This window comes from Pinus tabuliformis, chromosome 7 (assembly GCF_031772625.1).
Source record: "Pinus tabuliformis cultivar Carrire ecotype Pingquan chromosome 7, CPIR1, whole genome shotgun sequence".
In the NCBI taxonomy this organism is placed as follows: domain Eukaryota; kingdom Viridiplantae; phylum Streptophyta; class Pinopsida; order Pinales; family Pinaceae; genus Pinus; species Pinus tabuliformis.
The window spans coordinates 1,975,221,549-1,975,247,829 of record NC_142293.1 but is presented as its reverse complement, the minus strand read 5'-3'; the positions used below and the strand labels follow the sequence as shown (position 1 = coordinate 1,975,247,829).

The 26,281-nt window shown below is 38.2% G+C and overlaps 1 pseudogene; it reads left to right on the top strand.

Moving 5' to 3' along the window:
• Positions 1-20,345: 20,345 nt before the first annotated feature.
• LOC149256386 (T-complex protein 1 subunit zeta 1 pseudogene) lies at positions 20,346-21,117 on the top strand (annotated as a pseudogene).
• Positions 21,118-26,281: the final 5,164 nt, after the last annotated feature.

Here is a 26,281-nt window from a genome sequence, read left to right as displayed (position 1 = left end):
AGGCAAAATGGTGGGAGGAGAGTTGTATTGGGGCCTCCACTCAAGTTGAGGTGCATTCCACTAAGGTTGTGGCTGGACATGTGAGTGAAACGAATGAGCAGTGGGTTGAGTATGGTATTGAGGTGGATAAGACCACGGAGGAGGTGCAGACCAGGAAGGATGAGCAGGGGGACCCCAAGAAGGCATGTGAGCAGATTGGTTGGGGCTATAATAAGCTTGGGATGGCCCTTGCATCCCCTGCTGGTAAGGTCTGGGTCCATGCAGCCTCCTTTGGTTGAGGAAGTAGAGAGGTTCAGTGGGTGCCTCAGTTCCTTGGTACATGGCTTTGAATCCAGGCAAGGTTGGGCATTGGTTTGTGGGGTGGTTCTCCTCACAAATGAAACATACATCTACTGAGTGCAATGGACACTCGTTCTTAGGGTGCTTCCTCGTACATCTGGGACAGAAAATGGCCAAAGCCCTCTCATCTTCCTCTTTCTTTTGTTGGATTCGGAAAGTATCAAGTTGCATGGCAATGGTCTGTCTCATCTCACTTTTGAGGTCTTCCATCTGATTAGCAAACTCATGCTTGGAGAAGGTAGTACTAGCTGAAAGTGGATTCCCCCTACCTCTTTTCCGGGCTGCCCTAGAGTGGTTTCTAAACACAGTCTTTATGTCCTCATAAGGTAGTTGGTAAATGTCTCCTCCAGCTAGCATGTGAAGGGTATCTAGGAGGTCTTCAGGGACTCCTCGGAGCAGAACCAGCTTTAGAGATTCAGGGTCAAGTGTGCACCTGGCCCGTTTATAGCTAAGTTGGAACCTTTCCTCATAGTCCTCTAAAGACTCATCATTTCCCATGGTCATCCGAAAGATTTCTCCCTTGGTTTCCTTTGACCTACAGTAATCTCGGTATTTGTTGTTAAAGGCTTGCTGCATCTGAGCCCAAGTAGTGATACTGTTTCCAAGTAACCCCATGAACCAGCGTAATGCTGCATCTTTGAGGGTAGAGGGAAAGAGTTTCAACTTTTGCTCATCTTCTGTATAGTCATAGGTTCGACAAAGTACAGCAAACTCAAACAGAAAGGTATCAGGGTCTTCATTGATCAATCCATGGAAATGAGGTAAGGTTGAGGGACTTATGTTCTTCATTTTCATGTCCCCGTTGGTCTCTCGGATGGGGAAGGTAACTTCTATTCTCTCGTCATCGCCTCTACCATTTCTGTTGTCAGCCATGGTCTCAAAAGGAATGTTTTCTTGCTTTTCTTCTGTTATAGGATCTTCGTATATCTCAGGAGGTTCACCTATAGGTTCTTCTGGATCACTGCCACCAAAGAAGAGAGAAGGGTGACTCAGTGAAGTGGTGGGGGTGTTGGGTAGGAATTTTCCGGTATTGTCTTTGTTCCTACGAGGCATGAAAGGATTTTGGTTGTTTTTGCTATTTTTCTGCTTGTGCCTGCAAAATTGAAACAGATGGAATTGCAACTAACTAAAATCTATCTTGCAGAAATGGAAATGCAGAATTGAAATGAAAGTAGGAAAGGACTAATCTACTTTGCTGAAATCAAATTGCTAGAATGAAATGCTAGACTATGCTTGCAGAATTGAAATTCTATTTTACGCTTGCAGAATTGAAATTGTGGAATTGAAAGGCTAATCTATGAGAGCAGGAAATGTCTAATTTACTTTTGCAGAAATGAAATTGCAGAATGGAACTGAAATAAACTACTTAGCAGAAGGTTAGAGTAGGAAAATAGAAGAAAAGCAGCAATCACAAATACTCTGACGCTTCCCCGGCAACGGCGCCAAAAAGAGTGGTGAGCTCCAGTATTGCAGCAATAATGCTGCAACTCCTGGGACTCCCTTCTTTACTTTTATCAACCCGGTAGTTCGTAACAAACTTGGAAGCGACAGTGCTGTATGCACAAGTACTAGCTCTTGCTGCAACTGTCACTTGGTCAGTTGGCACAAGTCCGCTAGGAGCTTAAGCCAACTTCTATGAGCTCTGAGAAGAAGCTTTTTAACTGATGGATGAAAGCTAACTTAAAGAAGGTTGATCTACTTGCAGAAAGAAACTGAAAAGCTAAAAGAAAATGCAAACCCTAGCAAACCCTAATTTTACCAGCTATCCCTACCGATGCAAGAAAGAGGATGCAAGCTACTGAAAGAAATGCCATTGACTTCTAGGAAGGTAAATACATGTATCTAAGCTACTTCTACAGTAACATCTGAAAAAAACATCTTTTTGTATTTTTGAATAAGTTGCCAGAATTATCATGCATGCGATTTGACTATTTTGACTATGCAGAGGTGGATTGGCGAGAGGAAATGCTTGGATGAGGTCGGGAAGGTTTAGAGAGGGCCTAAGGGGTCCCTAACACCCTTCCAAAGAGTTTCACAGAGTTTGGCTATCAAGAAACCTCATTCGTGAGCTTCTACAGGAAGTCTGCAGGGGTTCTACAAGATGTCTGTGATTTTCTACAGGATGTTCTGTAACTTTCTACAAGATGTTCAGAAATGGGATTTTGGAGGATGGATGGATGGAGAAAGATGAAGGAGTGGGTATGGAGGTAGGATAAGGGTTGGAGGTGGTCCAGGACTTGGTGGATGGAGTTGAGGATAGAGGTAGATGGCTGGATTTGTTCAAGGAGGACTGAAGCAATGATGCACAAAAACTAGGGTTATGTGAGCAAATGGCAAACGTAAGGCTAGAAGCTGAGCTGAGGAATGGAGCAGATGGGTTTGATGGAGTATGGGCAGGTAGAGGAGTGGTACAGGTGCTCTGCAAGTCGTTTTTCCAACTGAACCGATGAAGACTTGTAAAATCAAAAACCTAGTTACGTTGACCTAATCTGATCTAGTTGTCAGTAAAAAGAATGAACAAAAGTTGAACTGCAATGAAACCATGTATACTAACTCATGCAACTAAGCAAGCAAAAGTCTGAACTTGTAACCAACTTCTATACATGAAAATCAAACACTAGTGATTGCATGGCAAAGCAAAATTAGTGTTTTTGTGGGCAGCAAGGTGTCCCTGATCCCACTGAGGGAGAGGTGAAACCAGAGATGTTTGATGGCCCTTTTTTGAGGCTTTTCCCTGTTAACAACCTATCAGCAAAATTTGAACATCAAAAGTCTTTCTAACCATTAACAGTGACCTAGCTAATCAGCAAGATGTAATCTACTTAACAGAAATGATTTTGCAAATGCATAAAGGACAAATAACAATACATAAAGGAGGCCTTAGCACTCAGGTTGGGCCCAACCCCAAGAGCTGCAGGCTCCTATAAAGAACTCAGATCTGATGCCAAGTAAAGCTGCTTCCCATTACTCAAAAATAATCATCACAAGAAAGTTTGTATAGCAGTAGCTAAGAAAAACGAGCTGAAAAAGGACAGCACTATAGTGCAAATACCAACAGTTCCAAAAGTAAACTACGAAGGCTGAGGCCTTCTTATTTATACAATACGAGGGGGCTAACAGCCCTCCTAGATTCAAGGGACTCAGCTGTTCCAACTGCTAGTAGACAGTCACTCTTCCCAAAGCTGCTTGGCTGCCTTTAGAACTCGTTTTGGTGGCCTGTTGAGCTCGAAGTTGAGGGTGGAGATTTCAAAGAAGGGCCATTTAATGCCACAGACAACCTCCCTATGAATCCTCACCTCAAGCTTGGCTGTCACCTGGGCCATAATTGCTTGGTTTTGCTCCAAAATTTGTCCAAAAAACCTGAAATGACCACGTATTAGCCTCCTAGGTAGAGTGACCACCCTTATTCGTTCAAATAACATAAACATACTAGAAAAAATGCATAATCTATGAAAAATGGAGGATTGAACAAGGACAATTAGGCAAAATGAGCCCAATAAGTTACCCAATTCGGAGCTCATCACTATGATTATTACTTTGGCTAATAAGTTGTACAGGATACCATAGGTATCCTCACCTACCACCATCTCCTTGATCACTGCAAAGCAATGCAGTAAGATCATTTCCCTGACCAGGAAATTTGTTTTCCTTATGATTCACCCCCAAGGTAAGAAGAAAGTTATGGCCACAGCTTCTAGGCAGGGTTCCTCTACATAGCAAAAACAGATGGACAAGGTTGTAGAGGAGTACAGGGATATTTTTGCCTCACCCATAGGGGTACCTCTGGATTGTCAGGTCAAGCACTCCATCAATCTGACCCCGAGTGCGCCGCTGCCCAATGGACTGATCTATCGATGCTTTGTTATGGAGAATGATGAGATCAAGAGGCAGATTCATGAACTATTGCAGAAAGGGCACATCAGGCCAAGCTCATCACCTTGTGGGAGCCCGATTATATTGGTACAGAAGAAGGATGGGACCTAGAGGCTTTGTATTGACTATCAGGCGTTGAACAAGATCACTGTCCAGAATAGGTACCCAATCTCGTGGATTGATGATCTTCTAAACCAGCTCAAAGGGGCCAAATATTTCAGCAAGATTGACTTGAAGTCAGGTTATCACCAGGTGCCTATTGAAGACTGTCTTCAAATCCAAGGAGGGCATTTTTGAATGGTTGGTCATGTCGTTCGGATTAACAAACACCCTTGCAACCTTCATGAGATTGATGGAAAACATATTGCGACCCTTCACCAATGCATTCGTGGTGGTGTGTTTAGATGACATCTTGATCTTCAGCAAGAGTTGGGAAGAGCACCTCCACCATATTCGACAGGTCCTTCAAACACTATGAAAACACAAGTTGTGTGCTAACTTGGAGAAATGCACCTTTGGCCTGACCGAGTTTCAATATCTAGGATACATTATTGATGAGCAGGGTGTACATGTGGACCCATCCAAGATACAGGTCATTCGAGATTGGCCAACCCCAACCACTATAACAGGGCTCCACAGCTTTTTGGGTCTTGCCAATTTCTACCATAGGTTCGTGTTGGAGTTCTCTCATATCACTTGGCCTTTAAGTCAAGTCACCAAGGGCAGAGCGAAAGAAAAGTTTTTTTGCTCGGAAACCAAACAAAAAGCGTTCTCTGAGTTGAAGAATCACCTTTGTTCTTCACCAGTGCTCACATTACCAAACCTGCAACAACCATTTGAGATTGGGACAAATTCCTCTAACTATGATATTGGTGTGATTCTTACTCAGCATGGGCATCCAGTGGCTTACCATAGTGAGACACTTTCAGACACAGTTCGAAAGTACCCCACTTATGACAAAGAAATGTATTCCATTGTGCAGGCCTACCATCAATGGAAGCATTGCATTTTGGGGAAGGAAACAATCATCCACACAGACCGTCGACCTCTACAGTTCATACAAACACAAGGGAAGTTTTTGAACGATCGCCATCAGAAATGGTCCACCTATCTGCAACAGTCCATTTGAACATTAAGTATAAGAAGGGCATCATCAATAATGTCGTTAATTTCCTAAGCCAACCACTGGTCATGGCGTTGATCATTGTGCTCGACTCCTGTGGGTACGAGACATCAGGGCAGTCGCATCTTTACAAGAGTGATCTAGAATTCGGCAGCATATACCAGACACTCCTTGAAGGTAAGCAAGTTCCAAATTTTTACCTTTAAGATGCACTGTTATGCCACCTAGGACACATCTTTGTTCCTTCAAGTGAGCGTGCCAAGATGATTTTGGAGGCGCACTACAGTCGGGTCACTAGACATTTCGGAGTAGAGAAAACAGTGGCAGTATTTCAAAAGTATTTTTATTAGCTGAAACTTTGTCGGGATGTTGGCAATTACATTAGATCCTGCACCACCTACGCGATTGCCAAACCAACCATCAAGAAGCAAGGCCTATATACTCCTCTACCTACTCCTAGTCAGCCTTGGGAATTTGTCTCCATGGATTACATGTCAGGCCTTCATTCTACTAAGCATACCAACGATTTCATTTTCGTGGTTGTTGATAGATTCTCTAAGATGGCCATCATGGCACCTGCAAGAAGAGTACCACAGTAGAGGCCACTACTAATCTCTTCTTTGAGTGAGTGTGGATACACTTTGGAACCCCATAGTCTATTGTCTCAAATCAGGACAGCAGATTCCTGAGTGCATTTTGGTCAAGTCTTTGGTCAAAGTCGGATACAAAACTTACTAATTCACGACTTTCCATCCTCAAACTGATGGCCAAACAGAGGTTGTCAATAGGATGATCGTACACATTATGTGCATGTACAACTCGAAAAATCCACACATGTTGGATGAAAGTCTCCCCTATGTCCAAAATAGCTACAACAGAGCTCTCCACAACCCCCTTCAGGTAGGGCTGGGATTTCAGCCATTATGCCCCATTGATGTGACCATACCATTTGCAGCCACTCAGGTAGATTCGACTCACGTTCAGTCCAAAGCTGAAAGGGCTAATAGCTTCATTGAGCGCATTCAACACATCCGCCAACAGGTCCATGATATATTGGACAGAGCCAATGCTAAGTACAAGTAGCGCCATGATCAGCATCGAGTGTCGCACAAGTTCCAGGTGGGCGACAAAGTTTGGCTACATTTGCAGAAGGAGCGCCTTACTAGACCCCACCGCAAGCTTTGCCCGCTCCGATATGGGCCATACACCATCACCATGGTCGTCAATGAAAATGCCTTCAAGCTCATCATCCCACCATTCCTTGGTATGCACCAAGTGTTCAATGTAGATCGCCTTTGTCCATACTTTCCACCGTTGTTGGACACATCTGACATTGTAGAACAGCTCACACCAACAAAGCTAAACCTGGACTGCATAGAATAGGCCACAACTAATTAGATCATGGACACATAAATCAAGAACACTCACCAACAGAGGATACAGTTATATCGAGTTGGCAAAGAAGGCCAACTCCTTCACCAAGGCAAGTGATTCACCAGGGACCAGGTTCAATAGAAATTTCCTCACCTCATGGAAGCTCTGCACGCAATGGGGACCATTGCTTCCTAAGGGGGAAGGAATGATCCAGGTGGATATTGGTGGCCACCCACCTATTCCACCTAGACCCCCGATTCAGTTTCATATGTTTCCTTGTTCATTTCATCATTTACTATTTTTAGCAGTTTTTCAGGTCCTGAACTTTCGGAGCAGTTTTGACCCCCTAAACAGAATTTTTTGGGTCCGCGACAGGTATATAGCCATAGGCTATGATTATAGGCATGCGGAAAATCTTGTAGTACATAGAGATTCCTTTCCAATAAGGTATCGTATGCGCCAAACAGAGATAATATGAGCAGGTTACGAACTCGGGAATTTGGTTGCCCAACTAACCCCAACGGGGCCCACAAAATCTTGATGTTACATCTCCTGGGGTTAGGTTTTTTGTTGTTTAGGGTTTTCTCATGTTTTCCAATATTAAATAAACCCTTGGGCCTCTTTGTAACATAGTTCATAGGCATGTAGCCGCCACATCTCTTCTCAGAGATAACCTACCATCGCCCGAGCTATCTTATTTCCATTATGTTTGTAAGCATAGTTCAGTATTTTCCTATTAATGAAATGAAATGTTTTTCTACTGCATCTCTGTGTTTATGATTATATCTGTAAGTTGTTGTATTCCTATTTAAGTTTGGATCACAATATACCTCATACCATAACATCATAATTTTTACGCATGTCATATTTATCATAAACATACAACATCATTATCATAAAAAATAAATAAATAAGCACCACATATGCATCATTAATCTCTCATTAGAACTATACCATTTACCACATACCATCATGTCATGAAACATCATTAATATGAGAATCATCTCAATACTTATGAGATATAGAACGATAATACATTATTATCAGAGGTCATCAAAATCATTTTCATTTGCTTGTATAAACAATGAATACCAACTAGGAAATAAGATTATTCAACATCCCTCCAGGTTGTAGGCTATCTCACCAATACTATTAGTGTCATGTTTTCATCAAGAAACCAATTACTTTTCAATAATCATTTCCACTTCTGTAAACTAGGAAGTTGACCATTTACACCATAGGTATATTGATTTACGTACATCAATAAATTTCAAATGAGCCTCATTATCTTGAGACTTAATCTCTTGTCATGTAATCTTCCTTCCCCAAAGAAATTTTAGTGGAATTCATTGTTAAGATATTACCGGTTGTACAATCATTATCTAAACTATCAATATCAATTAAAATTCCATTATCACTATATATATTTTGCTTATCCAAATGGCACAGATACACTAGGTCATCATTATTTAAGTCTTATGTCATTTTTAATCCACCTTCATGAGGGCTTGTTGTCCCTTGGTGATTTATCCATCACACGCGTAATTGTTATTGTACATCCTCAAAATATCTACTTATCTCATCAAGTTCCCATCTTGATACCACTTGACCTCGCTTCATACTCAATGTTTTCTCATTAGTCTACATAGTTTATTTCCTTTTTCCAAAAGTTAAACAATTGTTATCCTTGAAACGTTTCTCTAGTTTATCACTTGTCATTTCTCACCAATTACAAGTATTCACAAATTCCAATCTTGACACTTTTAAATTTTGTAGGTCATCATTATGACCCATACCAATCATGTTGTTCAATCCACTCATCAATATCCTTAAGAGAACTTTCCAGAGATAGACCCCATAATTTAGCCCTAGACATTATTACATTTTCACAGTTCCCTTCACACTTTAATGTTATGCACCTTAAAAACTGTATGAACTTTAATTAGCTACTCCAATATTAAAATTTCATATTGTTGTTATTCACATTAGCACCATGCTCACTATTACTATGTTAGACTTACCATGAAAACAATAACTTAATGCTAATGCATTTTCCTAGTTTTTGCTCGCAAAATCTTCCCAATTTATATTTTTAGCTTCTTTATTTCCGTCCTACAAACATTCATGGATTATGCAATCATAAGTTACCATAATTCCTACAACTCTAATGAAGTTACTACATAAACATCACGATCATTAAACTTTATTAATTGTTATCAATTCCTATTGCAAATCTACCATCATATTCTAAGGCAGTTTATTACTTCTTGTTGATTTCTAACCCTTGTTTGTGAAACTTCCACTCATTGTATCTATATAGTACTATTCTCTATTTATCTCATTATTCCAAGTTGGTCATGGTCACCACGACTATCATTCATTATCATTAATAATAAATTGTAAGTTCCTACATTTTCATTCCTTCTTCTATAACTTCATTAAACATATACCGTCAAAATTAAGGAGAAATCTTAGAACCCCTACCTTTTTTTCTTTTAATAATTTTTAATACCCTTATCTCCTTATACATATTTTTTAATAATGTATTTAGAGTATCCATGTTATTATATTGTAGAGTATGTATATACGTCCAAAGATTATTAAAAATATATATATACTTTCATAAAGCCAATGATGTTTAATTAATAATTTTCATAAAATTTCATAATAATTATTGTAAAAATAATGATATTATTTTATAATTTATATAATTATTATTGTAGAAAAAAAAAGATAAAAATTGTATTTATTTCTCAAATTTATTTTTCATTAAATTTCTCTTCGTCATGGTAAGCAAAATTATTGATAAATTTAATTAAGTATTTTTCTCAAACTTTTACCTAGAGGTCACATAGAGCCGAACCCGCTCTGATACCATATGTAACAATACCAATTTAAGATATACAAATAATTACATCAAATTATATGATTAGTAATTAACACACAACTATTCCACTAATTAATATCGAATTTCCAAAAACACGAGCAAAGGCAACTTACCTGTGGCGATGATATTCCTTACTTATGAATTCAGAATTGAATGCTATTGGAATCCCACTAACCACAACAAATTTTTGGGGACGACTCTCCATCCAACTGTACGCTCAGTTGCACATAATCTTTCTACAGTTAGCCACCCCCAAGCCCTCAATCAACGTACTACTACCAAGGAATCTTTTGTCTCACAACACTTTTCTCCCAAGAGTATAATGAAGGAATGATGAATCTCATCTTCCTTATCGTCTATTAAATAGACCAAACAATTAAAAAGGATGGCATGCACACATTCCATGTGTAAACATGTAACTTTTATTTCTTTATTTTAAGTTTTACTTAATTTAATTTTTCTTATTTTATTCATTTTTACTTTTTGATAACTTTTCTTATTTTTACTATTTTTATAGTTTTTTTAGTTTAACTTTTTCTTATTTTATTTTATTTTTTGTTAACTTTACTTATTTTTACAATTTTTACAGTTTACTTTTATATATATTTATTTAGAACTCTAGTGTTATTGTTCACTATTTTATTTATTTATTTATTATTATTATATTCTCTTCATTATTTATAATTTATTTATTATTATTATCTTTTCTTTAATTTTTTATTATTTATTTACCATTATTATCTTTTGTTATTGTTTATCATTTATTTGCTTATATTTTATTATTATTTTATTTTATTTATTATTTTTATTATTATTAGGGGACATTACACAACATTTCAATATTGTTGAAGATCTTGCTCAAGCTCCTTGTGCCATGTATGCCCTGGAGGTTTTGCAAAGTTGTCGTCAACAACACAAGGCATTGTTATCTACCATTGGTGGAGTAGATCCATCTGAACCACACATCATTATGTTCAATGCTGACAAGGCTTCTCCTCGACTTTCCCACTAAATTGCCTTTTAGATTATCGTGTCTGTCTTCTATAAGAATATTCATCACACTTTGGTGGATGAAGGCTCTTCCACTTGTGTCATGTTAGCATCATGCTAGAAGGTCCTCGGCTTTCTAGTGTTTGCAGCGTCCAATACTACTCTTAGAGCCTTTGATGGATACAACTTTGTGCCTAAATGGGTTCTTCCTAAGTTTGCCATTGAGTTAGGAGGAAAATTGTCTATGTCAATGTTGAAGTCGTTGACGCTCCCTTGGAGTATAACCTTCTCCTTGTCTGTAGTTGGTTCTATGCCATGACCGTAGTTGTGTTGTCCATATTCCGTGTACTTTTCTTTCCTTATGAGGGAAATATTGTTACCATTGATCAACTTGACTATTGTGTGCCATCGACCCAAATTTCCACTACGAGAAATTCAGTCCCACTTGTGGGAGATAACCCTGGTCAATATCAAAGTGTTGTCATGGGCTTGTTTAAAAGCTCATCTCTTATTGGGGTATTTCCTCAACTACCATTGCCCAACATTCCTTCATCCTCTTCGAAAGCTCCTATGCATATGATCGCTTTTGACACTTATGGACCCCATATACCTCTTGATCTGTGGGTGGTGTCATTTGATTCTATGGAAATTGATCAAGCTAGTGAGCCCCCTTCGCCAGCTATTGTGGAAGAAATTTCCCCTCTAGCAGTCTCATCAGTACTTCTTGACGCTGGTCAAACACTCCATCCCAATATGGAATATGACCAGGCTTCTTTTCCCACATGGACCACCCCTCCACCTGTTTTGTTAGGGTCTTATATTATATGGATCTTAGTCATTTCAGTCTTTCTATTCATTTGAGGTCAATTTGTAAATGTCAATTTTAATTTCATAAGTATTATGGTTTAAACGAGTCTATTCTGAATAATAGGTCTAGATTTGGATTGAGTATCATGTAAAAAATTTAAGTCAAAAGGGTCTATTTGCTAAAATCCAAAGTGTAATGTCATGAAATATCATCATTAAAAGGGTAATCATAAGGGGTCATTGGCCACCATAAAAGAGTATTAAAAGTGTAGGTTTTAAGCCCATACAAAAATTACCTGCATATGAATTCTAAAACACAGAAAATAAACAATGCGAGAGCATAACACATAAAACACATATACTTAGAGAGTTTCCCCATGGATCCCAAAACCGGGACTACCAGCTTGATTTTTCATTATATTCCTTTCAATGTTACAATACATATTTATACATGTCGAAGCATCCAATACCATGGACCGAAAACCATCACGTCCAAAACCATGGACCGAAAACCATCGCGTCCAAAACCATGTGCGAAAACCATGCACAAAACCATAGGTAGGTCCACCCAACCTAATATAGGGTCCAAAAAAAATTTCCCCAGGGCGCTGCCCCAGACCCCGTAGAGGGGGGCTAACCGCCCCCCTCAAACCCCCTGTGACCCCCCCGCTGCGCAATCAACACAACAAAGGGGGGGCTCCCCCCCCCCCGTAAACTACGTGAGCTAGTCGTGGAAAGAATATAACACAACCCACTAAAAGGGCATGTCATGAAAGTTTTTATTCATCATAAGTTAGTGAGTTGAGTCATGTCATTTATGGGAATTAGTTATGGTCAATCATGTCATGTTGCCATTATTTCAAGAAAAAAACACACATCCATATTTCACATCTAGAAGTGTGTCATCATTACTTTCAAAGAAGATCCTAAGAGATGTATGAAGGATATGAAAGTCCCTTTTCACTTTCATTTCATCCATTCGAAGCTATCATCTTCTTTGAAACACTTTGGAGGACGAGAAGAGGAACGCATATTTGTCATTGGGAGTTGTTGCGTAACTAAGAATTGTTGCGTATTTCAAAGAATCGTCAAGCCAATCACAAGTAAGGGTTTCTCTCGTTTCTATGATATTTTTTGTGTTGTATGTGCCCTAGTTCATCTTGTCAAATTGATCAGAGGCCTTCAAATTCCCTCCAACCATCCTAAGTTATGACTATTGTGTGTTTTGTTGCGTAAAGCTCTGTTACCTCCCGATATACATAAAACTCATTTTTTTGTTGCATTCAGTATTGTTGTGAGCCATACATACCTATTTCTTGAATTTCAGTTGAGTAACACTGATAAGATCCTTGTTATTGCTTCCCAAAGAAACCCTAGTCACTGTTATTGCACATTTTCTCTACCTGCTACACATTTGTCCTGTCTCCATTGTGCTGCAAATTTTACCTTTTGAAACCACTATACTTTATTTTGAAGAAGTATTGTAAGTCTACACATACAACCATGAACACTCCAGAGATGAAAAAGAAGTTAAAAGAAGGATACATTATAAGATATGAACTCCAAGACGTCAATCTATTGAACTTTGACCCTTCCATCACGGTGTCATTTGCACAAGCTGGGTGTATTGCTTTTTGTGAGAAGATTCAGAGCCAAGGCCACCACTTCCAGCTCACCAAACAATTTGCACTGAATTTCAAGGGGAAGGAGGTAAAGGTTGGAAATTTGGAGTTTGTTGTCTCTGAGAAATCAATAGTTGCTACCAATGATATCCCTTTACATGGTGAAGAGTGGTTTAAAGGCATGGAGTTGGATCTAGCTCATTTTAAAGACTTTTTGAAGCCATAATACAAGGAGGGGTGTGGCTCCATTATCCCAAGGAGTTATTTGTTTGACCACTATAGTAAGTTGTTGAAAATGATTCAAAGGTATTTTTCATGTGAAGGGAGGTTCAGCAAAATCTACCAGTACCACATTAGACTCCTGGTGCATTTTATAGGCAAGAAAGCCTTGAATTTGTCTTACTGTTTGTTTAGGAGTCTCAGCAAAATGGCTAACAGAGTTCAAGCAAGGGGGAGTTAGACCTAGTATATTCCATTTTTCGTTGATTAAATTGTTGGTGCTAAAATAACTTGACAAGAGGGAGCAATCATGGTAAGAATTCTTGATATCTTTGGGGTGGATGGCACATTCCTCTTTTTGGCAATATTCTCACAGCAAGCAAAGGAGCATCACAGGAACAACAAGAAAAGGAGCAGTAAAGCAAGGGATAAAGGAGAAACAAATACCTTGATGGCATGTTGATGGCTTGATGCTTGGATAATGTTGCAAGGATTGTTTAATGAAGAATTTGTGATGTGAAATTGTTGATTAAGCTTAATTGTTGTGATGCAAAGGCAAGACTCCAAGGCAAAGGAAAATATGTTGCAAAGATTGTTGTGATGCATTAATGATAAATATTGTTATTTGTTGTTGACATTAGGTTGATGCATTTAATCATTACATATGGACACAATTAATATTGGATGGATTATTTATTTTTGTGTTCCAATATTCAAGATCTGAAGAGTTTGGAAACGAATGAATGGAAGGAAAAGAGTCAAGCCTATTCACTTCATATTCCTATGTGGGATACAAATAGCCAGCAAACTATTTCTATAAAAGATGTGATTTTGGAAGGCATAGAGAGGTTAGAGAATGGGAGAATGTGAGGGAGTTGATTGAGCTATTATGCATTAGTTACCTAGCACTTATGAAGCTGATGTGAAGCAAATTTGAAGGGAAGAAGATGCAGAAATGAAGATGGAGATATGACAAAATTTATGAGTAGGTAAACCAACACATTGTTATTTCTTGTTTGCATCAGGGGATGGTAGTCTCCTTTCAAGTTGTGGCTTGATAAATATCTAGTTGGAGTTGGTTGAGGTAGGAGCCTCTTGTGGGTTGTAGCCTACAGAAAACATATGGGAGTTGGAGCTTCCTTGCATGTTGCAACTTGCAGAAAATTGAGGTAGCAACCTCTTGTAGGTTGGAGCCTACAGAAAATAAGATGTAATAAGGAGTAGGAGCTTTCCTTTACATCACAACAATAATAAAAGTGTGGTTTTCTCCCTTTATGGGTTTCCACATATATCTCGTGTCAATATGTCTTGTTATCATGTGTTGATGTGATGTTTTGACTAGCTTATTACTTTTTGTTCACATATTCAATATGTTGGCCATTATTTGTTAAGTTGCTCATGCAATGTTTTAGTTAATGAGATTAAGGAAAGGAATTTAATGTCCATGAATATACTAAATCGATTCACCCCCCCCCCTCGATTTAGTCAAGTTTTCATCAATTGGTATCAGAGCAGGTTCCTTCAGTGTAAGCCTAACAGCTTGAAGGTAGTTCTGGTTGATTCATGCATTGTCAAATTGTACCTATGCTTAGTACATCAAACTTTCATGAATGGAGAGATAAGGTAAAATATGAATTGATATCTTATGGACCTGGTGTGTGGAAACTAGTATGTGATGGCTACTGTAAAGACTCTCCCTTTGTGCAAGAAAAACAATGGAATGCTAAGGAGAAATGTGTTATGTTTAACAATCTTCATAATAATGATCTTGATATAGTAATAGATTTGAAATCTGCAAAAGAAATATGGGATAGATTGCATCCCATGCATAAAGGAGACACTAGTAGTTGCGTTGTCAAGAAGGAGAATATAAAGAGGAAAAAGAAAAATTCCCATCAAAAGGAAAGCATTCAGTCAAATGAGATCTCTACTAGTGCGAATGGATATGATTGCCATGATGAAAAGACAGTTGAAGAACAAACCAAGCTTGACATAGCCTTGACTGAAATAGAAAGATTGAAAAATGAAAACAAAGATATAAAGAAACTGGTACAAATATGTGATGAGAGAGAGCATAAGTACAAGGAGGAAATCGTTAGTTTGAAGACACAGCTTGAAAAAGAAAGGAGAAGAGAAGGGATGATGAATAACCAGCTAAAGGAGAAAAAGGTACAATGTGAAAGATTAGAGTCTGAGATTATTTCAGCTAGAAGTGATTTGGATGAAAAGAAAACTCTGTGTAGAAAGCTTGAAGAGGAGATTGTATCCATGAAGGACTTAGAATATGAGAGCAGTAGCTCAAAGGAAACCTTAAAGGATAATGAAGTTCTGAAAAGACCTATAGGAGAAGAAGCCAACAACAACATGATTGGAAAATAAATAAACAAATACAAGCAGCAGAATCAAAATGAAAAGTATGAAGTGAAGAAAATGCAATCTACTCCTAGATATGAGGTTAAGAAGCCTGCAAGAATTCAAAGGAGAGAACATATCTCATGCTTCCATTGCCATGAACCTGGACACATAGCAGTAAACTATAAGAACAAGAAGATCAAGACTATTTAGCAAAACATGCAACAAACAAGAAGGTGTTATCCAGCAAGCAATCAAAGGAGAACATCAGCCACCAGGTACATAAACTCTTTCTATGGTTATTGTTATATGTGTCATGAATTTGGACATAAGGTGTTTGAATGCAAAGTCTATATGAATAAAAACATGAATGCAAAAAGAAACACATCATTTTCTCTATTTCTTGGCCACACAAGATGTTTTGTGTGTAATAATCTTGGCCACAAAGCAAAGGATTTTAAGCTGCCATATATTCTAATAAGCACTAAACAAAATATGGAAGTAATTCCAAGCAGATCAAACAATGAAAGAAATGCAAATAAGAGAATACAACCTACTAAAGTGTGGAAGATAAATAACAAAGAACAACCAGTAACCTAGCTTGGTCTCAGGGGAGTTATTCAAGAACAAAAGGAAGAATAACCTAGCTTGGTCTCAGGGGAGTTATTCAAGAACAAAAGGAAGAATATGTAATTGTTAGATCAGTAGCAACTGAGGGGGATAGCAACCCCAATGTTGACAATAAAGCCTTGAATATGAAGGTGTGAAATACATTTATACTGTGGAAAATATGTTGAATAAAATATTGGATAATAAAAGACGATTTAGTGGATGGCATTGCCACTATATTATATCCAATTTACAGACAAAGAAAAGGAACATAAAAGAAGATCCTAGAAGTGTTGGATTGAAAGAAATACAACATCTAACCACAACCTTAATCGTAATAATGGACCAAGCAACAAATAAATTAATCTTCAATATCTATAAAAATCCTTGTATGCTTGCACTAATTGCTAATGGTTCAAAGAAGATGAAAATTGTAACAAACATTAATATTTTGAGGAGAGTTTCTCATGAGATCAATAAAGAACGAGGTTAATGACAATGTTAGAGAAGAAACATGTCAAGGGGAGAGCAGCCCCATAATCTTTAAAGAATATCTAAGTGGATCCAGAGCCATCAAATGAAGTTTAAATCAAAGTTAAGATATCTGCAAAAAGAAAGAAAAGAGCATGAAGTATCATTCTTGTTTGGTATGTAGGCACTGTGAGATGTAAAGCTCCAAAACATATTCAAAGGGAGTAACACAGGCATAGGAGATAGATAGAGGTGATAGATATCAGATGCTAAATAAAATTGGCAACGTATTAATATGAAATAAAACAGATGTTGGTAGAGATCCCTGCCAGGAAGTGTCAGAGAACTAGGTTAAAAATAAATCATCCAAAGGACATTGTGTGTTAATACCATGCAACTATGGTTAATATCCTAGGTTATGTTGATATTATATGGAGGCGTTGGTGATGATATGATGACATTGATATATATCTGGCAAATACATTATTGATACAGTGTGCAGCACTGAGGCATATTGGCAGGCATTGGAATTATTGAGGAATAAAATATGTTAATGTGCAGTTCTCATTATATTATAGCATTAAATTACTGGCAAATCCAGGGAATACATGGCATTCTTATATGTGCTAGCATGCGTTACACTCCAAAAATTTTGAAGAATTGACCTATATTTTATCAGTTATAAAGAAGGTTGGCACACAATTGAGCGACGAAGGAGGTTTGCAAAGCCAGGGAGAAATTGAGGCCGAAATTCGGATTTACTATGAAAGTTAGATGTCAGGCAAGTGCGTTACTTCTCAGTCAGTTACATATGAATTATGGTGATAATGTGTGTTACTTCTCAGTGCGTTGGTGGTGATAATGTGTATTGGAATTGACATATGCATTATACGACTTGAATATTATTGTTTCACTATATACATATGTATATACTGACATACTTTCTGGCATTCAAAATATAAGGCTTGACAAAAATTATAATGATCTCTTTGCCTTATGAGAATGTTACAAGTGTCGGATCATTGCGGCAGAAAGTATAGGATTCTCACATGCAGCATTAACCTCAGGATATTGATCATATTGATTTCTTGGAATGTCATAGGCATATATGAATGATGGTGATGCTTTGGCAGACAATTGGTGCATCTATTATTTGCAAACTATATATCTCCAACATGTTGCTTAATATATATTTATATGGGCTGGATTATTCTGATGTGACTACTGCGAATGCGTTCAACTATTATCCTTGATATGGCTTTATATGAACCAATATTGACGGCCTCCTCTAGCTTCATAGAAAATCGATTTAGATGTTGCACCTATCTAACCTGGGCCCTAGAACAAGAGACATGAAGAACACAAAATCAATTTTTCATCAATTACAGTTTGCACTAGGAACTAGAAAATAGTGTTCTCAAGGGTCTTCAGAAAGGCAAATTTTTTAAGAGTAACAAGTCTTGATAGGTAGATCCTGATATAATGTCGTTTCCAATATGAAGCCATTTTTTTTTGTTTACAAGTTAGAAGAGGGATGAAAACAGTGCTCATAGTCTGAGGTTCAACCTCTTTAGATTTGTTTCATGGTCAAAACATCAATTTTGAGAAGCGTTGGAAAGAAAATAGAAGGCGTAAATGGTAGGCCTACAGAATAGAAAAAGGAAGCGGCGGTGTCTACAAAAATCAACCTGGGAAAAGGAAAACATCGAAGGTCTTAGATGATAACCATCACGAAGAAGGTGTATCAAATAAAATGCTTTATTGATCTGCAGAGGTCGATATTTGTTGTTTTTAGCTCTGTACACTAGGATTCTTTTATTTTGCCTCTTGTGAACGTTGTGACCAAAATTGAAGAGATAATTGCACCCAAAGACCCAAAATACATCAATTCATTCGCACATTAAATCAACGTGGGGATCCAAGTGGGAGTCATCAGGCCAACTGAAGTGAAAAATTCAATAAGGCCACCACTTTTCAACCATCCCAGATTTATCGATTTGGACAGATACAAAAGGATTTCGTTGTATTTGGTTGTATCATCTTAAAAATATACTTGGATGTAGACATGACATGAATATTGTCAATATATATCAACAATTTTATATGATGAATTCAACGTAGTTGAAGTTCTCATTCAAGAAGATGTGCCTTCATTTCACGAGAATGACCCAACAATTATCATCTATCTGCACCTCACGAAAACATTGACATATATCTTTTGCTTTAAAGCCTTAAATGTTGCATCACATTATGTTGACGACTGTGCATTGTTGATGTTACCAGCATGGTTGCTAATTGTGTGGAAGTGAGGGTTGTTTTGGCCATTGGCACTCTCATTGCACATGCATTCACCCATATTACTACTGACTTGCAGGTGCAAGGGAAAAGGAATGTGAGAGTTGTTGGTGAGTTGGCTAGGGCTGTGGATTCTTTGGCGACTTCAAAAGGAGAGGAGATTGATGTATTGTGTGAGTACTCCACAGTGGTAGGAGAAATTGTTGAAGGCTTTAGTATTGACTCATTTGCCATGAGGAAAAAAAATTTTAGGGTTTTGTGCCTTAACTCCAGATAAAAGACATTCAACATGCAACGTTAATATTAAAACCGTATTATAAATATAATACAACAGAGTAGCAGAGCACCAATCACATAGACAGGGAAGTGAAATGAGAGTGCCTCCAAGCTCATCAAAAGTGTTAAATACTAATCCATCAGGTGTTAATGTGCCTTGGGCTTGATTTATTACATTTTGAAAGAAGAAATCTGAAGGATCCGTAGCTAAGCAAAGACTGGGCAGCTCCTTCAACTGCAATGGTGGCATTCGCTGGATGCTTAACACAATTAGGCATTGTTGTTTGATGTTCTGAATTTGCATATACGTAAGAAGAGGCCACATGGACAAGACTCAAGAGCCTTCCTTCAAATTCATGTCCTTCTTGATATCAATTACGTGGCTACTTTGGCATTGATGTTATAAGATCATTGATTGGTTTTAACAAGGCATTATATGATATCGATATTTTAATAGTTTGACGGCATTATATAGCAGTATTAATATATTATATTTTTGTTGGAGGTATTCTTTTGACATTAGGGTTTTATGCCCTAGTATCATCCTTGACTGCATTCTACTTCAACCGAGCCACTTGGAACACCAATCTTTTTTCAATACATATTGGCTTGGTTGTGTTACATAGTGTTACAGTGCTATTGTATTATGAAGAGTCTATAGAAGACGACTGAACATCAACAAAGCGGCAAACTGTGAAAAAAAAAGGAGGGGGGAGTGCACTCAATGCACAGGAAAGCGAAACCTAGTTCAACTTGTATTCATAGCCCAACTGCTACTCAGTATGACATAAGTAGAGATGGCATAACATCTACATTTCTTTTCATTGGGGAGCTAATGAAAAAAACAGAAAGTTACATAAGTGAAGGAATGCACACGCTTATGCTAGTGGATGGATTTGATATTGCAAAAAGAACTACATTGGATTTTCTTGACAATTTCAAAAACTCGGTTTTTATGGAGGAAGCGCCTGAAAGGGAGATATTAAAAATGGTAGAAAGGACAAATATTAGGACAAATCTCTTGAAGCACTTGCATATCAATTAACTAACATTTATTGTGAATGTGGTGCTTTGTACCCAAAGGCCGGCAGAATCTATTGATATATTTATGGTGGATATTATTCATATGAGGAATAAGTTTGACATAGATTCTCATCCAGTTGAAGACCTGTTTCTTGGTCATGGAACTTGGCATCTGGACATGAAGAAATAAGTGGATAATTGCTACATGTTGACTTGCTATGTATCTCTAGAATATGAAAAGGCTGAAGTAAACACAACTTTATTTTATTCAAATGCAGAGCAGAGGGAGAAAATGGTTTTAGCAAAAAGAAAACAAGTATATGAGAAAACTAAAAATATCATTAACCTATAGAAGAAAGTTTGTGATGGATCTAACAACAATTTTGTTGTGATTAATTAAAAGGGAATATACCCTATGTCACTTTTTCTTCTTGCAAAAGAAAGGAGTATAGCTTTGAGGAGAGCAAAGAGGCGCAATATGGAGAGATTGGTTTTAACATGGTGAGCAGCTATCAATTATGTTGATGATATGACTCCTAATGTTCTTGGATGGGTTGGGCTTGTATATGAGCATGCCCTAGGGGAAGTAAAGTATTTTTTGTGGAAATTATTAGGAATCCCCACTCATGTACATTTTTAATAAAAGGACATAATGATTATACTATCGCTCAAGTTAAGGACGTTGTTAAAAACACACTTGAAAATAGATCTATTGTCTTGGGGACTGGAGCTTTTGAAGTTGCTACAAGCCAGCATCTCAAACACACATTCAAGAAGATTGTTTGGGGGTTGAAGCCTTTGTTGAAGCCTTTCTATTGGTACTCAAGACTGGAAGAAAATATGAATTATTGGTTTAAATCATCATACAGTTCTCATGCATACCATGTTTTCCTTACAAAGTGTTCTCTCAACAGTATTCTTGCTTTCAGAGTGTTCTCACAACAATATTTTGCACCGCTCTTACAATGTTTATATGTCATATAGAGCAACGTTCACTTTGGAGCAGCATTCATTCAATATGGAGGAGCTCTAATAAGCCATATGGAGTAGCATTCAATCAATGATGCAGAACAATACATTGCAGGTTTTAAAGCATTAAAGCAATGATGACAACTACATTGAGGACTCTTTTACAGGCTACAAGACATCTATAACCCCTTTCCATTGATGTCAAAGGGGGAGGTAAGCAGAGGTTATGGGAAGCAATGAGAAACAAGACATCTATAACCCCTTTCCATTGATGTCAAAGGGGGAGGTAAGCAGAGGTTATGGGAAGCAATGAGAAATATGTTTGAGGAAAAAAGGGGGAGGACTAATGTGTTGCCATCAATGCCAAAGGGGGAGATTGTTGGCAATATTGTCATTGATGGCAAAGGAGCAGCACGGGAACAACAAGCAAAGGAGCAACAAAGCAAGGGACAAAGGAGCAACAAATACCTTGATGGCATGTTGATGGCTTGATGCTTGGATAATGTTGCAAGGATTGTTTAATGAAGAATTTGTGATGTGAAATTGTTGATTAAGCTTAATTGTTGTGATGCAAAGGAAAGACTCCAAGGCAAAGGCAAATATGTTGCAAAGATTGTTGTGATGCATTAATGATAAATATTGTTATTTGTTGTTGACATTAGGTTGATGCATTTAATCATTACATATGGTTGCAATTAATATTGGATGGATTATTTATTTTTGTGTTCCAGTATTCAAGATCTGAAGAGTTTGGAAATGAATGAGTGGAAGGAAAAAAGTCAAGCATATTCACTTCATATTTCTATGTGGGATACAAACAACCAGCAAACTATTTCTATAAAAGATGTGATTTTGGAAGGCATAGAGAGGTTAGAGAATGGGAGAATGTGAGGGAGCTGATTGAGCTATTATGCATTATTTACCGGACACTTATGAAGCCGATGTGAAGCAGATTGGAAGGGAAGAAGATGCAGAAATGAATATGGAGATATGAAGAATTTATGAGCAGGTAAACCAACACATTGTTATTTCTTGTTTGCATCAGGGCATGGTAGTCTCAAGTTGTGGCTTGATAAATATACAGTTGGAGTTGGTTGAGGTAGGAGTCTCTTGTGGGTTGTATCCTACTGAAAACATATGGGAGTTGGAGCTTCCTTGCATGTCGCAGCCTGCAGAAAATTGAGGTAGCAGCCTCCTGTAGGTTGGAGCCTATAGAAAATAAGATGTAATAAGGAGTAGGAGCTTGCCTTTGCATCACAACAATAATAAAATTGTGGTTTTCTCCCTTTATGGGTTTCCACATATATCTGGTGTCAATATGTGTTGTTATCATGTGTTGATGTGATGTTTTGGTTAGCTTATTACTTGTTGTTCACATATTCAATATGATGGCCATTATTTGTTAAGTTTCTCATGCAATGTTTCAGTTAATGAGATTAAGGAAATGAATTTGATGTCAATGAATATACTAAATTGATTCACCCCCCCCCCCTCTCAATTTAGTTAAGATCTCATCACCTCTGACAGCCCAAAGAGTAAGAGAGGCACCCCATCAGTTGCAACCAAAGAAGCCTCATCTGCAACAACTAGCTCAGTGAAAAAGCTTTTGATTGAGGAGAAATCAGTGGACAAGAGAAGTGCCAAGAAGCTTCACTTTTCACTCGAGATAGAACAAGTGGCTAGGAGACCAAGAACAAGAGCTTCAGCCAAGATATTTCCTGTAGACCCTACACCTGGTCAAACCATAGAGATAGCAGAGAGCGCACCTGAAGGAGTGGAAGTTGATGAAAAGGATCAAAGAATTAGGGAGCTGCAAGATCAACTTGGTAAGGCACATCTAATGATAGCACAGTTGCAGCAAGAAAACACAGATCTCAAGAGGAAAGCCTTACAAGAATCTGCTAATTCCAGTAAGGAAGAACCATCAAAGAGAGCCTTGGTACCTACTGTTGAAGACAAAGGCAAATAGATATTAGACATAGAAGATGTGCAGAAGATGACAGTTGAGCAGTCTAGAGGACCTAGAACTAGGTCTGTTGTTAGGAAAATGGAGATGCAGGTGAAAGAAGTTGCTCAATCAGAACAGGGGATTTTTGAAGTATATGATGAGAAAAATGAGTTTAGCATACTGATGGAACAAATAGAAGAAGTTCAGCAGCAAGTAGATTAGCTGGCAGAGAAAGATCAAACAAATAAGTTTTGGTTATTTAATCAATTGCAGGTTGTTGAACCTGTAATCCAAAAATCCAAACACAAGGTGAAGTGGACCTTTCCTCTGCATAAGAAAGTAAGGAATATTTATACACAAAATTTTGTCTTAAGAAGAAGACTCAGACAAGTAAAACAACAGTTGACTGAGGCCAAGCAGTCTAGAAGAAGGAGGAAGAGGGGCAGTTTAGACATACTTGCAGAAGCAACACATAATTAAAGTTCATCAGGTGGATGCCCCAAAGTTTTGAATTTTGTCTTTTTTCCTATAAAACTTATATATGTTAGCTTTTTGATGATGAATACAGAAACGCAGCAGGACATGCAGCGCATTGGTCATGATTCCCCATTTTGAAAAATTAGGTGCAATTTTGAGGCTTGGATAGTTTTATCGGATGTTATAAGGTTATAATAGCTAGTGAGTGTTGCCTTAAGCAGTTTGGTTCAAGAAAAATCACCACATGGTCAAGGTTTTGGAGATGTGGCAGGTAATGCGTAAGTTTGCTGTGAATTTGATAACAAAAGGGAGATAGTGTTTCAGAGGCATGCTTTCAATTTTGAAGTTGTTTCATGAGTTCATAAGATTCTCAAGGATATTTTAAGGCAACCCATTAGTTTCATCCTTTCAAAGATAGACTGGTGGTGTGCACAACCTGGACTTTTGTGCAAGTTGCTGCGAAACTGGAGATTTGTAGCAGATTTGCTGTGTTTTTGACACAATGCACATTTTGACTTGTTATTTCGAGGATTTGGTTGCTTGAAGTTGTTTTAACCATGTTATTAGGTGTCATAGAACTTTAGGATGATATAGTTACGCATTGTTGTGGAAATTAAATGCCTTGATGATATATCAAGTTAAGATTTATAGTATGTAATTGTTGGGTTGTGTTATATTCTTTTCATGACTGGCCCACGTAGTTAACCGGGGTATTAAAGGGGGGGCAGAGCCCCCCCTTCGTTGCACCGATTGCATAGCAGGGGCGGGGGGTCACAGGGGGTTTGAGGGGTGCAACCCCACCTATGGTTTTGCATGATTTTCGCACATGGTTTTAACGCGATGGTTTTCGGTCCATGGTATTGGATGCTCCGGCATGTATAAATATGTATTGTAACATTGAAAGGAACATAATGAAAAATCAAGCTGGTAGTCCCGGTTTTGGGATCCCGGGAAAAATCTCTGTGTATATGTGTTTTACGTGTTATGCTCTCGCATTGGTTATTTTATGTGTTTTAGAATTCGTATGCAGGTAATTTCTGTACGAGGTTAAAACCTACATTTGGTATCAGAGTTGTTTTGGCTTCAAGGGGATGCCTTTGTTGTTGAGGGGTTTCGCTCAGGCCTGTGGTAGACCCCGTTCAGTGGGAGATCTACGAGATCGATTCTGGTGGTGAAAGAAGATGGCGAGCAGTGGAAAGATAGAGATTGAGAAATTTAATGGTCAGGGTTTTGAGTTGTGGAAACTCAAGATGGAGGATCTGTTGGTGGATAAAGATCAGTTGATCGCTGTAGATCCGGGTACTAAACTAACGGGAGTGTCCGATGAAGAATGGAAGAAGTTGGATCAGAAGGCAAAGAGCACAATACGATTATGTGTCTCAGATTCAGTATTGCTGAATGTATCAGGGGAAGCTACGGCGAAGGCTTTGTGGGACAAGTTAGGGACTTTGTACCAATATAAGTGTCTGGTGAATAAACTGTTCCTGTGGAAAAAGCTGTATAACCTGAGGATGAAATATGGAGACTCAGTGGCAGAGCATCTGAACGCATTTAATAATGTGTTCATCCAGTTAGCATCTATTGATATTAAAATTTCAAATGAAGATAAGTGCATCAGTTTGTTGTGTTCTCTACCAAATTCATGGGTTAGTCTGGTTATTGCAATAGGTAGCAATGCAACTGCCTTGCAGTTTGATGAAATAGTCTCATCCTTGCTGACGGAGGAGATGAGACGGAAAAATATGGAGAGCCAGAATGGTGATGCCTTGTCTGTACAAGGACGGTCCTAAAAAAAAAAAAAAGTCATCGAGTGGGAGATCTAAATCTCCAGGAAAACCTGTAAAGGTGGTGTGCTAGAAATGCGAAAAGGAAGGGCACTACAAAAGGGACTGTAAATCTAAATATCCTGATAAAGGAAAGGGATCCAATAATGCTCCTTCTGTAGAGGTGAAAACCACCTTAGATGAAGGTGGGGATGTGTACTTGGCTTCTTCAAGTACACATGTAGATCATGAGGCATGGTTGATTGACTCAGGTGCGTCCTTTAACTTCACTCCCCATAGAGAGTGGTTCTGCGAGTGTGAGAAATACGATGGTGGTGATGTCTTCATAAGGGATGATAGGAAGGCTAGAATCGTTGGTCGCAAAAAAGTAAAGTTGAAGTTGCAAGGTGGAAGGGTTAGAACACTTCCGGGTGTTCTGCATATCCCTGCATTGGCCAGAAATCTAATTTATGTAAGCAAGTTGGATGATGCAGGTGTAAAAACGGTGTTCGAGAAGGATACCTGCAATATGGTTCAAGGAGCACTGGTATTGATTCGGGGAGTTTAGATTGGAACTCTATACAAGCTACAAGGTAGCATGGTTGTTGATGGGTGCAATAGTTTTGTGGTTCCTGAAAGTGGAGCAGAAAATCTAGTGGTCTCTGGAGAGAAGACCATACTGTGGCATCAAAGGCTTGGACATATTGGAGAGAAGGACCTTCGAATACTTCATGGTAAAGGTATGGTAGAAGGTATGAGTAATAGCTCTCTGGATTTTGATTTCTATGAAAATTGTGTATATGGTAAGCAGAATCGGGTGAGTTTCCCCTCTAGTGGTAAGAGGGTGAAACAAATATTAGAGCT